At 35.3% G+C, this 14,307-nt stretch overlaps 1 protein-coding gene and 1 long non-coding RNA gene across 2 annotated transcripts in view; one reads left to right on the top strand and one right to left on the bottom strand.

The window, feature by feature from the left end:
- Window positions 1-14,307, bottom strand: part of GALNTL6 (polypeptide N-acetylgalactosaminyltransferase like 6) — a 994,726-nt gene that overhangs the window by 353,000 nt on the left and 627,419 nt on the right. The window lies entirely within an intron of this gene.
- The window catches only part of LOC140712048 (uncharacterized), a 59,113-nt gene continuing 50,474 nt past the window's right edge, over window positions 5,669-14,307 (top strand). The window contains exon 1 of the long non-coding RNA XR_012093501.1: window positions 5,669-5,699. This is a non-coding gene — a long non-coding RNA (uncharacterized lncRNA). The remainder of the gene's footprint in view (window positions 5,700-14,307) is intronic.

The following is a 14,307-nucleotide window of genomic DNA, read 5'->3' as shown; positions in this document are numbered from 1 at the left end:
TGAGAAGTCCTTTACAGAAATAGGCCAGCTGCATCAATGATAGACTGGATAAAGAAAACGTGGCACATACACACCATGGAATACTATGCAGCCATAAAAAAGAATGAGTTCATGTCCTTTTCAGGGACATGGATGAAACTGGAAACTCATCGTTCTCAGCAAACTAACACAGAAACAGAAAACCAAACACTGCATGTTCTCACTCGTAAGTGGGAGTTGAACAATGAGAACACATGGTCACAGGGAGGCAAAAATCATACACTGGGGCCTGCTGGGTGACTAGGGGGAAGGGGAGGGAGAGAATTAGGACAAATACCTAATGCATGCAGGGCTTAAAGCCTAGATAATGGGTTGATTTGTGCAGCAAACCACCATGGCACATGTACACCTATATAACAAACCTGCAGATTCTGCACCCTCAGATGGTGTATTAGTCTGTTCTTAAAGAACTTAAAGAATAAAAGAAAAAGAAAAAGAAATAGGGCAGCTGCTTACTGATCCACCTTTTCTGCTCAAATAAACCAATACTTCCTGGCCCTCAGTACGCAGGCTAATTTTATTGAAAAAGTTTTTGTTCCGAGAGGAATTGTTAAATGATATATCTGTGTCATAATTATGCTAAATAGTGGAATTTATAAGAGGCATCTCTGCCACAGCGATTTGCATATAGTGGACAGTCACTACATTATAATTGAATAAAAAGTAATTCCATTGAAAGCCATAGAGGGGTCATGATTCAAGGTAAAGAGAATAGCAAACTGGGTGCACAGTGGAATCAGTTTTAAAATATGCAGATTCCAAGGCTTCATACCAAATAAAATAAGCCCAAAATCTCCAGTGTTGGTACCAGGATTCAATTTTTCAGTGGCTGTCCTCAGCCTCCAAAGGCAGAGAATGAGCTGTTCTGACGAATGCCTGAGAAGAAATGAAAAACCTCCCCCATAGTTGTAGCCTTGAGTGCAGAAGGAGCGTAGTGAGAGGAGGCTTGAAAGCTGGGGAGGAACCAGACTGGAGCGAGTTAAGGTGTTTATATGTGGTCCAAGAGGCAGTGGGGAGACATTTAATTTGTGTTTTAAAAGATCATGCTCTAGAATGTTGTGAATATACTGATGAGGGCTATGGCAGAGTCAGAGAGCCAGTTAAGAAGAGATTGTTGGTCCAGATGATGAAGAGGCTGTTAGTCTTCTTGATTAGGACAAAGCCAGTGGCTAGGCAATGGGGGTAAACTTGAGGTATTTGGAAGACCAGATAGGCAGAAATTAATAACTTACTGGATAAGTGGGATTAGGAAACAAGAGAAATAGACTCCACTTCCAAATCCTACAGATAACATAATTTAATGCTGAATAATCATTAGGACTGAAATTCTATATATTTTAAAAATTAGGTAGACATCACTGAGACTTAATTAGCACTCTGATTTAGAGAAGGAAGGAATATGAGGTCATATACCCTCTTCTGTTCCATTTGACCTATTTTAATTATCTAAAAATATAGTCTTCCATTTTATGTGTATTTTGGCCAATTGTAGTGTTGTTATCCCTTACGTAAAATGATATGTAAGCCTAATCTTTTGTATTACAATTTTGGTTTATTTAATATTCACCTGTTCTCCTTGTACACAGACTGGGAGGCTAGATCTTCAGCCTTGGATGAGTCATTCTGGGTCATCACCACAACTCATTCGCAGGCTACCAATGAGCATGACTTCAAAGTCTGTATTGTAGAAGGAAATGGAGGTTGCCTTGAAGACTTGACTTATAAAATTTTAGGGTTGCATTATAGACAATCCTAACTTCAATCACAAGAGGTATTCAGAATACTGCAATTTTCTCATTTTCTGGAAGTTTCATATGCTGGCTTCTTTTTACACAACTTAATAGTAAGGGAAGGAGTTTCTTAGGTTTCCTACTTCCCATAAAAAAACAAATAGAGTGCAAACAAAGATATTTCATAAAAGAAAAAAATACTTGCTGCTAAAGTGTTTAAAAAATAATTTGAACTGACTTATAACACAAGAAATTCAAATTTAAACAATGACATATAATTTTCACACATAATATTAAAAAATAATTCAAAAATAAAAATATCTGAGTCCAAAAAAGTGCTCTGAAATGAATACATCTCTGATATGAGTACAACATGGTATAATGTTTATGGAAAGTTATTTGTTAATGTTTATCAAGAGACTTTAAAGAGATTTTCTGCATTAGCCCAATAATGTCACCAATCTAAAAAATAATCTAGAATGTATTAACACATTTAATAATCTATATTTAATTGCAGAGATAGTTATAATTGCAAAAATCTGCAAATAGCCAAAATGTCCCACAATTGTGAAATACTTGATATTAGAAAGTGAAAATGCAGAGTATCAAATTATGGAATATGAGTTAAAATATGCAAGCAGATTCATATCAAAGAGAGCAAATGTTAAGAGTGATTATTTGAAAGTTAAATAATAAGGTTTTTTTGGTCTTTTTTCTGTACATTTCTGAGTAATCCAAGTAATTGGTAATAAACATATGCTACCTTTGTTTCTAAAATATCCCCCTTTTTTTGCATTAAATAGGCATGTCTGAATACAACTCTCAATTTTGAGGGAAGGATTTATATTCACCATATCCTTATATATATTTTTAGTGATTTACACACATTTCAGGCTTTATCTAAAGGTTGACAGCTTTTTATTTTCTAATGTTTTATCAAATTGAGTGTGCACAATAATTTAGATTGTCTTGCTCAGCTTCTGCTATAGTTCTGTCCTTTTCTGGTTTCTGTATCATAGAGGATGAGAGACTATCACAGTGCTGCCAGACTCCCTTGCAGCTATGGTAAGTGTATGTGACCTAGGTCTCCATAGCAGATGCACCTGCTGAGATGTAAAGGAAGAAGTGGTGGCCTTGGGGAGTGAGGCAGGGTTCTTGGTCAAGCCTGGGGACAGAGTCATCTGCCTTGTCTGACCAGCTCTGTGGGCCTTCCAGACATCCAGCCCCAACATCACAGGTATTGAGTCATGACCAGTAATGACAGCAGTGTTTTCACTAGAAGAGCCATGTGCTATTAAGGTAACATTATTTATGGCACTCTAAAGAGTCTGAGTCATGTAACATTTAAAAATAACTCCTTCTTTAGGTGGACATGGATCTTGCTGCTTTCAACAAAGAACCAGTGCAATACTTAATCAGGGCCATGTTGGCAAATGTGCCATTAGGTGTATTGCTTTCTGCCACAGTGAATACCATTTCTGTAACAGTTTCCCATGGTTCTCTCAACCTTATTTATCAATATTCTTTCCTATGATTCTCCCCGTGAACCTTCTGTCCAGATATTCATATTTTCTTGCTGTTCAGTGAGTATTTCCTTTGTGTTCTACTCTTGGTAGCATTGTTCATGTTGGTGATGACCTGGGAATACCCATCCTCTGCCCTCCCCAGCCATCCTTCAAGGATCAGCTATAATCTTGTCCTCCTCCAAGGAAACTTTCCTGCCTCCTCCAGTACTCACTGATCTTCCAGTTCCTGAATATTTTCAGCCCTTTATTCAGCACAAAATGTTTGGTCTTTAATGTTGACTAGTTTTGTATTGCAAGCCAATTTCTGAATGTGCCTTTGATCTCATCTCTCTTACAGCATTGTATTTCTACAATACTCCCTCTACAGAAATCTCTTAGAGTTCTGATATGCACCAGGGAGAGTGCCAGGCCCTTCTCAAGAACATAGTAATATAATAAACATCAATGGTTCACTTATGTACTTAAAGAATATTCCAGTAGAATTAAGTTAACCAGAAGGTTTGGGGAATGCTATGGTTTAGTTACTTAAATTTTCAGGTTAGTCGAGGGATATGCAAATAATCTTTTCCCTAGCTTTAACTGGCAAATGTTATCTCAAGTGCATTTGGTCACCTTTCCGTCTAAGGAAGTACATGAGAGTAATCCACTATAATGTGATGTGCTATAATGTGATGTGCTCAGGTGATCTCTTCTGAAAAGGAGTCAATTCCATTGTTTTTGCAACTGGAAGTGATTTCACTCTTTGAGTTGTCATAGCACTTTATGGCCATCATAAGAATATTGCCTTATTTGTTTTTATTGTTGTATATTTATTAGGCACATTAAAATCTACCACTCAATTACAAATTGACATGATACAGAAATGGCTTCTTTCATAACTTTTATATTCCCCATTGGACCTGACCCAGTGCCATGAACATACGAAGTACTAAAATCTTAGTTAAATGAATTAAGACAAAGAGTCAGTCTTTTAAATATCGGAATAAGAATTTTTTTTCCAGAAGGTATAGAATTTGGGGTTAAATTTGTAGTTCCAGCATGACAAATGAATAAGAAGTTACTTTTTATGAAATTTCTTTATGAGCTTATTTTCAAGCTATTTGACATTTTTCCTTAGACAAAATGAAATAAATTAAATCCATGGAATTGAGTGTTTTTGTTATTTTTTCTTGGCTAAGTGTGATTTTTATTACAATTTTTCTAAACTTTCCTTCATGACAAGAAAATCATTGTTATTTTCATTTCTATATTTTGTCACATTACTTCTTAGTCTGAGCTCTCATAAAATTCTTCATGGATATACCTTACATCTCTGAAGTTAATTTGTAATTCTTTTCCTCAAATTTGGATACCTTAAAATATTTGTATACTTTGTATTCTGGTTTTGATTTTTTTAAAAAATCATGAGCTTTAGCTGAAAGGCATGTTGTCTAGATACGTTATCATCTAATTTTCTTTAATACTAAAAACACTACACAGAAAATGTTATGAATTTGAAGGTACACATACTCTACTTGGGATGGTTTCATGCAGTTTTCTTTATTTTCTAGGACACTGAGAAATATTTGGTGTAGTTAACATGTTGACAAATACAGAGACAGGGCAAGAAGCATCAGCAGTTGAGTGGCTGTTACCAATGGGCACATACCCCACAGAAAAAGCACTAAGAACTTAGAAGATCTTGTCCCTTGCTGGCAGTATGTGAATTGCAATAAATATATCTGTCTTCATATCAGAGTCATGATAAGATAGGTGAAATTCTTGAAAATGTTGAAGTGTCAAAAAAGAATGCAATTTGATATTCAAATTTTCAAAATGTTTTTCATATTAAAATTTTACTTTTCAAAATGTTTTCATAGATGTCAGACTTCTTTTAAGTCATGTAATAATCCTCCTATGTAGTTGGGCTAAGCTTTATACTTTCCATTTTATTGATGTGGAGAAAGTTAAATGGCTTGTCCAAGTTTGCTTGGAAACAGAAATTTAAATAATAGGCAAGCATTTTAATTCTGTATCCAATTCTACTTTCACTATATTATATAGTCTACCTTTTTCATACTAATACTAACTGTATTACCAATAAACATAAATAGTTCAAACTACTTCAGCTATAATCTCATCCTGGTTCCAGGTTAGTAAAGAGTAAGTAGAATGAAGAGTTCTAGGTGTCAGGGGTGGGGATATATAACTTCTAACACTAGCATACTGGGAAATGTTTAACAACTGGCTTTCTGGAAAACAAAATACTCTAATTGGTAGTGTGTGCTAATTTCTGTGGTATAAATACTGCCATTGTAGCTGACTTTGGGTTACCATTATGATGTCACCGAGTAGGGAGTTGGGAAAAAATGAGATGTGCACATTGATACTTGCACAGAGAGGCAAGGATGTCTGTCTTTGACAGGTAAACAAGACACAGGCACAAATAAGTTAAATATAAAAAGATATGCCTTTTAAGAAGGGAGCAGCTTAGGAATCTCACTAGAATCATGGGTACTCTCCATAAGAGAAAAGTTCACCACATAGATCCATGTATAGTATACCAATCATCCACCCAGGAGAGCCATTTCCATAGTAAAGTGTTTGAGAGAGTGCTGCACACAGTTGTGGAGCGGGGAGTGCCAGAGGCTGGCACACAAACATAAGAAATAAACAGTCTTCTTACTAAAAGTGCATTTTCATTTAGCATGATATGTCTAGTGAAGGAATATATGCCATCTCTCTATAAACATTATGGGCAGAATATTGAAATAAGGGGGATTTTTGGGTTGTTCAGAAGGTGAATTTTTAGCTCTTTAAGTGGAGGTCCAAGCAACACAAATGGTGACAACTTCCTCCTCTTCTCAAGAAGAAAACCTGAGCAATCTTTCCAGTCAGCACCACCACTTGCTACACACATCACTTTGCTCAATTTACTCCAATTGACTACCATAAATTGGTACATTTACAACCTCCAATTTACTACCACAGTTTTTGGTTTCTCACGTCAGATTATGTGAAGGAAACTGCTGCCAAATTCATAGAAGAAGAAACATTCCAAACTTGGGCAAAATAACAATCACATATGCCACCTAGGTTGTTAATAATTTACCATAAATTTAACTTACTGGTTATTCCTTAGACAGTCTGCCATGTGCATTGTTTATGGGGTTTTTCACTCTGGTGGACTACAGCTGTCATATTAATTTTTAATCAAATTGTGTAATTTTGTAGGTAATTCTTAAAACCAGGTGAATACAAAGACAAAAGGTATCTAGGAAATAGTATTTAAATATATTCTATTCCTAAGAACACATTTGCCATTCGCTTTAAATATCAAATATCAAAACGATTTTAAAGAAAATAGTTAAAACAGGCCATACACATTCAGTTTCTCAAAGTAAACCTAGAGCTTACTTATGGCTATAAATTTCATACATTTTGCTTTTAAAGAAAAAGCCATCAACTGAATATTTATAATCCCGAGACTGTCCCACACTTTATTGTTTTCCTTAGGGGCTTTTCCCCAGCCCAAAGGAGAATATGGTAACTGACATTCTCTGCAATCTGCCAAGTGCTAAATTATTTTCCCCCAAATGCATTGCAAACATGATCTTAGTATTAAAATGCATAAATTGGAGAAATCATGAAAGGAAAGGTTCAGTAGCTTCAATAAATTATTAACAGGGCTAATTCCCAACCTACTTAAAATGAAAGCACCCACTCCCAGACATTTTTATCATATATATTGCAGATGGAAATTTCAGGTGTAAATTTTCAAGTGCTGAGTAATATTATTATAGACCAAAAACAAAATCTGTGAAATACAGATCATGTAAACGAAGCTTCTCTTTTACCAGATTCTATCTGACTTGGTAGGAAAAAAATTACATTTATGTATTGAGTTGGAATCAACAAAACTGACTTTATGTATAGGGTTTCTTAGTTACTCACTGGCTTCGTGACCTTCGATTGGTTATCAGACTTCTCAGAGCCTCATCCCCTTACCGGGAGAATGGGGATTGTGATGTTACCTGCACCACAGACCTGTAAGAACTAGACCATGATGTGATTATGTGACGCTCCTGTAAGGAATTTTTGTATTATTACACTTGTATTATATGTGTGAGATTGAATTTCATATAAAACACAAAAGGACATTATCTCAACCACAGATAGATGAGGCCTAAAAACAAAATATCAATTATTTGAAGTGCATTGAAAACACATATATGATTGAATCGTTTGAAGAAAAAACACATTCCTTGTGGAATGAGGGCCATAGAAACTCAAAGAATAGCACAAAGCAATGTGTCCTTGTCCTGTATTTGGGAATAGGTATAATTCATTCACTCAATGCTTTGATACACAAGGTTTTAATAAGGTTAAAAATACAATAAACTTTCTTTTTCTATAGTGTTTTCCTCTAGTTTTCTCGTTTCTTGCATAGAAATTTGTTTGTACATACTGATTTATTAATAGAATCATAGAAGTCACTTGCATTCTCATCTTTCTAGCTCACAATTAAGTTACCAGAATCACATCTTTGTGTGTAGATTCCTTTGGAGAAAAAGGACAGTATTGGATAACAAAGCTTCCGTGAACGCCAGAGCCAGGCTTCTTATGTTTTACTGTGTGAATGAATCACTTGGGGACCTAGTTGATTTAGTAGGTTCAGGGCGGGAGTTGGGATCGGGGGGTCTGAGGCTCTGCTCAGATGGTGCTGATGTTGCAGGACCACGTTAGAGCAGGGAGAGATGACAGAGGATGGGATCTCAGAGGGATCTTTACATGGGAGAAGGTAGATGGTTTGGCTGCAGAGGCTGGTGGTTGGTGGATCTGGCAGTGGGAACATGAGAGCATGAGGTGTGATGAATTCCCCCGTTTTCTGCATGAGGAGGACAGATTTGCTCTCCAAACTTACTCTCCAAGGGCTTATTTTTTAAAAAATATAGTGGTCTAATTATTTTGAATATTTAATCCAGTGCCTAAGCATAGACATTGAATTTGATTACTCTCAAGTAATCTCTTTGGTGAAACCTAAGCAAAGGTATCATAATGTTTAATATCTAACTTGGACAGATGGCATAGAGCATCTGGAGTCTCAGAAGGAATGGACTACTTGTTGACTGCCCGCATCTCTGACTGAGACAAGGGAATGGAGAAAAATATCATGCCAGAAATAGACATCCCCGCTCCTTCATTCTAATGTGCTATGAAAACAATTGGGTCATTTTTTTTTCTAAAGTTGCCTGGCTAAGTTATGGAAAGGATTAATGTTTTATTCAATTGAAGACTAAAAAAGGGGATTTACTCTGACTTAGTATTTTAAAATGTGGAGCGGTGGTGGTTGAAGGATGGGTGGATGAGATGGTTATAGAAGAATCAGTTTAAGAACTTAGAAGAAAGCAAAGAAGAAGATACTCATTCCATCTTCAGGATGGTGAGCCTTTTGCAAAGTACAGCTGAGAATCTTTATCCTCTGGTTACACTGGTAATCAATTCTTGCTTAGCCCTTTAATGTGCCTTTGGATATTATAGTAATTGATCTCACTATAAGCACTAGTAAACAGATAAATGAGTAAAGAGGCTAAAAGGGGGATACATTTTCTATAGATCCCTCCTGAGAGCTGTATTGGCTCAGTTTATATAATATTAGCAATTATGTCTTCTATAATTGAGTAGAAATGCCCATGAAAAATGAATGAACAAATGCCAAGGATTAGTCAAATTTTAAACTAATGAAAAAGATTCACTACATGGCTTGCTGTGACATTTTATTATCCAGGTTCAAAAATAAAACTATGCATACATGAATCTTGGAGAATTTTTGTTTTTACTTTTGCCCTTCTACATTTCTCTCCTTTCCTGCTTATTTATGTTAACTTGCCATAATATTTTCCTCTACATATCTGAAAGTTTTTAAAACTCAATAATAGAATGCTTAATATATGCAAGGCTATATCTTAAGTGCTAAAGGAATTTACAATATTTACAAGGTAACAATCATTCTAACAAGTGTCATGAGTTTGATCATTTGCTCTTTGAATATAAATGACTTACATCCCAGCTAGAGTGAGAAAGAAGTTGCAGAGTTAATTGGCATGTTAATGGTAAATTGAAAAAATGGGTAGGGTTGAGAAATGGAGAGCCTGAGGAATGAAATCATTTCAGGGGCAGAAGGCGGCATGAGCAAAGGCATAGGAGACAGAAAAGAAATATATGCTTGTGGAATGAAAAGTACTTCAGAATGACTGAAGCTTACAAAGCCAAAGGAGTTCCAGGCCATTCCACTCCCAGTGAGCCACCAAAGGTTCATCTCCTTTCCATGTTCAGTCTTGACTCCATCTGTTCCTCTTCCTAAAACGCTTCTAGCATTCTCCCCAATTTAAGTACTACCCATCCAGTTTCTTCTTCCTTTTCCATGGCCTGGATTTCTCCCTCTTATAGATCCATTCTTTGTATGTTTTACTTACTTAGTATTTAATCATACACTGTTTTGTGTGTCATCTAATTGCATTATTGCTTAATATTTTACAGACAGTTTTTTTTTTATCTATATGACAAAATTTGAAGGTTCTTGAGACCAGACACTTGTTTATAATTGCTTGTACTCTCTAGCATCTAAAGTTAGGCCTGAATGTAGGGTAGCTGCCAAATAAATGTTAATTGCCTAAATATGAAGTAGATGAAGTCTGGAATCTAGAAATAAAAAGCTGTGTACACCATCATCTCTAATGATTTTTATAAGAAGGTGACCAATTGTTATCTGCTACATACAAAACTTTTTAATTTTAAAGATTCTGATTTTCTTTACTGTGATGTTAAGCCATTGAGATAGATAATAACTAGAGATATAGAGGTGTCTTCATTTCTAGTAAATTTAATAAGGAATGGACAGCTGTCTATCCTTTTTAGATGCATCTATAGTGAGATAATTCGCAAAGCTGGAGCTGGGTTACATGACTTTTATTTCTGGAAGATGAGTGAATCTGTAATTTTTAAGAATGTGTGGTCCTTTCTAAGTCATAGGAATGGCCTCTGTGTAATGCATGCAGTTGAAACTGCTAACACAAAAAAAGCTAACCCCTGCTTCCAGCTTCCACCTATTTGTTTTTAAAACAAAGAATAATTCTCCCAGTTAACTGGTATTATTTTGGGAAAAATAACTCCGTCTCCTTAGTTGTCAACAGTATCTCACTCACTGCTTCATTCTGTTCAATTTACGTGTCCCTAGCTAGGAAGTTAACTAGATTCTACAGGAATATAACTGTGATAATTCTTCCTTTCCATTTCTGACTGCAATATCTTTAGTTGTAAGTTGTTATGTATGGTGTAGTTATGGCCAATTGACAAATAAGATGATCTGTATCATTTCTAGTAAATCTATGAGATTACTTTTTCATGGATTTCCTACAAAAATAAATACAAGTCCTTTTTCAAGGGTTAGCATAAAAAGTTTTTAATTAAAAGACTTGAAAGAATTATTGTAGCCACTGTGGCACACTGGTTTAAAAAAGTAAAATAGATATTATATTTGATGCATATATTTCCAGTGACCAAAGTATTTTAATGTTGACTTAAAATGGCATGATAAATCATTTCTCATTATTAAGGGAAGCACATGCATAGACGTGAATGGATATCTCTTCCAGCTTTGGCCATCTAAGGCTTTGCCTGGTTCTGTGTTCTATGACCACTGATCACGATGATCCAAGAAATTTCAGTATCTTTTAGATGACAGGACAGACACCACAGCCTGTTATGCAGAGTTGTGGTTTCTTTGGCTCTGAGGGTGTTTTGCTGTGGATTAGGTCTCTGACTTTGGCCAGCACATCTCAACAAACTCCCAAATTGCTTACAGAAAATGAACTGGTGGGAGAAATGAACACAGGAAACAGGTTCGTGTCCCTGTTTTGCACTTTGAAGAACAAATGTTCTCTTTGGACCTCATCTTCCTCATCGGTAGAATGGGTTAGGCATACCTTTCCTAAAGGTGTATTATAAAGATTGAGACATATACTAAATGTAAACCTCTTTGTACAGTATTTAGTGCACAAGAGTGGCTCAGGCTTTTCTTCTTTTCTATTTTTTTTCCTCTTAGCTCACGGCGAGCACATTCAGGCCAAATAGAAATGTGTTTGCAATACTTCCTGGAATTGAGCAGGTTAAAATTGTCTTAAATGTCATAATCATAAATTTCTCAATGATGAATTAGCCTTTTTGAGTGGGGAGAGAGTACTACTCAGCTCACTCACTGAGTTGGCAAAGCCAGCTTCTACTAGCATTTCCTACAGATACCAGCTCAGTTAGGATGGACAGATTGAGCAAATATTAGCAAATATGTAGTCACAATGTTTGGGACATAATTATACTAAAACTTATTTATTTTTTATCTGAAATTCACAGAGTAGTGGGTATCCTGTCATTTTATCTGAAAACCCATCCTAAATTTGTTTACAAAATCTTTATTACAGACACATTACTATTTTTGAACTTATCCTTCATTTCACTCTTTCTTATAGTGTTATCTTGATGTTATATATATTAAAATCCATTGGTTTATTGTACATGATACTCCTTCCTATTAAGGATTTGCCACACTAAAAATATTTAATGAGATACAACTCCATCATATTAAGACACAATAAAATGTTACCATTTTTGTAAAGTGTGTTAAAATGATCTAAAAGAAGAACTCATTTTTTAAATTTATCTTAAATAATAAGGAAGAACACATCTTTAGGCAGAACTCTATGCACTACCTGTTCATGTTTTTATCTGTCCAGAACATTATCTATTTGGTTTTGTGTTCTATATTTCTGTCCACCAAATTCTGTCATATTACTGTGTCTCCTCCCTGTGTCTTTTATTTCCCTGTGGTCACACAAATTTTATTTTGTTTGCTCTGAGAATTTTAATTTTGTGAAATCGAATGATTTGTCCTACCTTTCCTCTTTAGGACATAAAAGAGGGGGAGGTTCTAATTAGGAAATACCCTGAAGTCTGATGGAAGACCTATCCTATCCCCTGGTCTACAGTTACTCTGAGGTAAATGGAGGTAGTTAATCTGATAGGAACAGGAGGACTCAGAAGGTCTGGTGCTCTGGAGTTATTCTTCCTCTGAGGCAGCTGTGGCTGAAGGGAAAGAGCACTGGGACTGTCATTCAAATCTTTACATTCAAGTTCTCGTCCTGAAACCTAATAGTTCTGTCCTCACAACTATGACTTCATGCTCTGAATTTCACTCTTTTCAGTTATGACGCAGGAATCACAATTATGTAACTAATTTATATAATTTTATAAAGGAATTATATTACTAAGTTACAATTTAATAAGTATAAAAACAATTTTTTGCTAAGAAACACATTGATATCCATGAAAATAATTTATGAGCTCTGAAGTATTACACCAATATAAAATATTCATTTTACTATTTCAAATTATAAGTCATTGTTCAGAACTTATCTCATAGATACATCTTCTTTGATATATGTATCTCAGCATATAGATTATATACACTAAACATCATTGGACTTAAGATATTGGTTTTACATGTTCTTCACTGTTTTTACTTCATCTTATATAAAGTGATATGAAATGTATGTCATGGGAATTTTTTTTTCATCTATTAAATCAATAAAATGTGATTTTCAAAGAAAAGGAAAATAATAAGAGTAAGAATACTACAAAGAATTCCAGAACATCAGGGACACTGTTTACTCTTTATGCAGAAAAAGGAACAAACCTAGGGAGGTTTTATTATTTATCAGGCATTAACAATCGATAGATTCTGCTTAATTACCTGCCATTACCCTTCACAAGCTGTATTGGCAGCAGGAAAGCCTCCATTCAAAACCAGAAGCAAGGGCACCTAAGGGTCCCTTCAGTTGGAAGGAAGATGATGCTGAGATGGAAGCAAGGCTAGAATTCCTGTCGGTAACATGGAATCCTTTTCTGTGTCTGCATGCTCAGGGCCTCTTTCATTCTGTTTTTGACTCTGTTGTAAAAGAGCCTAGCCACCACTGATTATAATTCTGCTGTGTAATAAGCTTACTCATCTCAAAGAATCCTTGTCTCAACTGATTACTGTTTTATAACCCTTGCATTCTACAGGGAATCATGCACTTCAATCCATGCTAGACAAAATATATCTGTTTTGACAGTCTTTGATTTCACTTAAAGGGTACAGATTTTAAATAATCAAAGAGGGCTTATATAATAAAGTTTGAGGTCTCAGAAGTGCTCTTCTGTCAGTAAGGGGGAGAAGAAAAGAATATGGCTTTTTAAAAATAGGATCATAGAACTAGAGCATATCATGGAGATCATCTAGCTTCAAGGCCTCAGTTTACAGATGGCAAATGGGAAACAAAGAGAGGATAAAAGATAAAAGAAGCTGAAGAGACTTGCCTAAATTCATACAGCTGTTCAAAAACAGAGTCTCATCTATAATTTAGATATCTTAATTTCCAATGAATTTTTCCCTTCATCACAACTTTCAGATTCCTTCCCCACTCCTTCCTCCTTCCTTCCTGTATGCCTTCTTCCCTTCCTTCCACCCTTCATTCCTTCCTTCTGCCCTTCATTCCTTCTTTCTTCTTTTCCATCATTATTATTATTCTTTCTTAGCTCAGTAGTTAAATGACAGTCTTTGGAGTGATATTGCCCGAGTTCAAATTCTAGCTCTGCCACTTCTTATTAGCTGTGCAACCTTAGGTAGACTAGCAGCTTCCCTATGACCTAGTTTTTTAAAAAACTACACAATGTAAATAACAACACTATTCATTTCATAGAAATATTGAAACTTAAAACATGGAAAAACTCAGTCCTGATTCTGGCTCAAAAACATCTGCCACTATTATTGTTACTAATTCACTTTTATTAGTGTCAATTTTAAGATTTAAATTAATAAATTTCAAGTGCTCAATTCTCTCATCTCATATGTGATTACTAGAAAGCCAAGACTCAGTTACAGAGTGACAACAGAATTAGATAAGAATTACTAGAATTCAGCAGCTGCAAAGATGGTTGTA

Source organism: Chlorocebus sabaeus, chromosome 7, assembly GCF_047675955.1.
Source record: "Chlorocebus sabaeus isolate Y175 chromosome 7, mChlSab1.0.hap1, whole genome shotgun sequence".
Lineage (NCBI taxonomy): Eukaryota > Metazoa > Chordata > Mammalia > Primates > Cercopithecidae > Chlorocebus > Chlorocebus sabaeus.
This window is presented reverse-complemented; position numbering and strand designations above follow the sequence as displayed.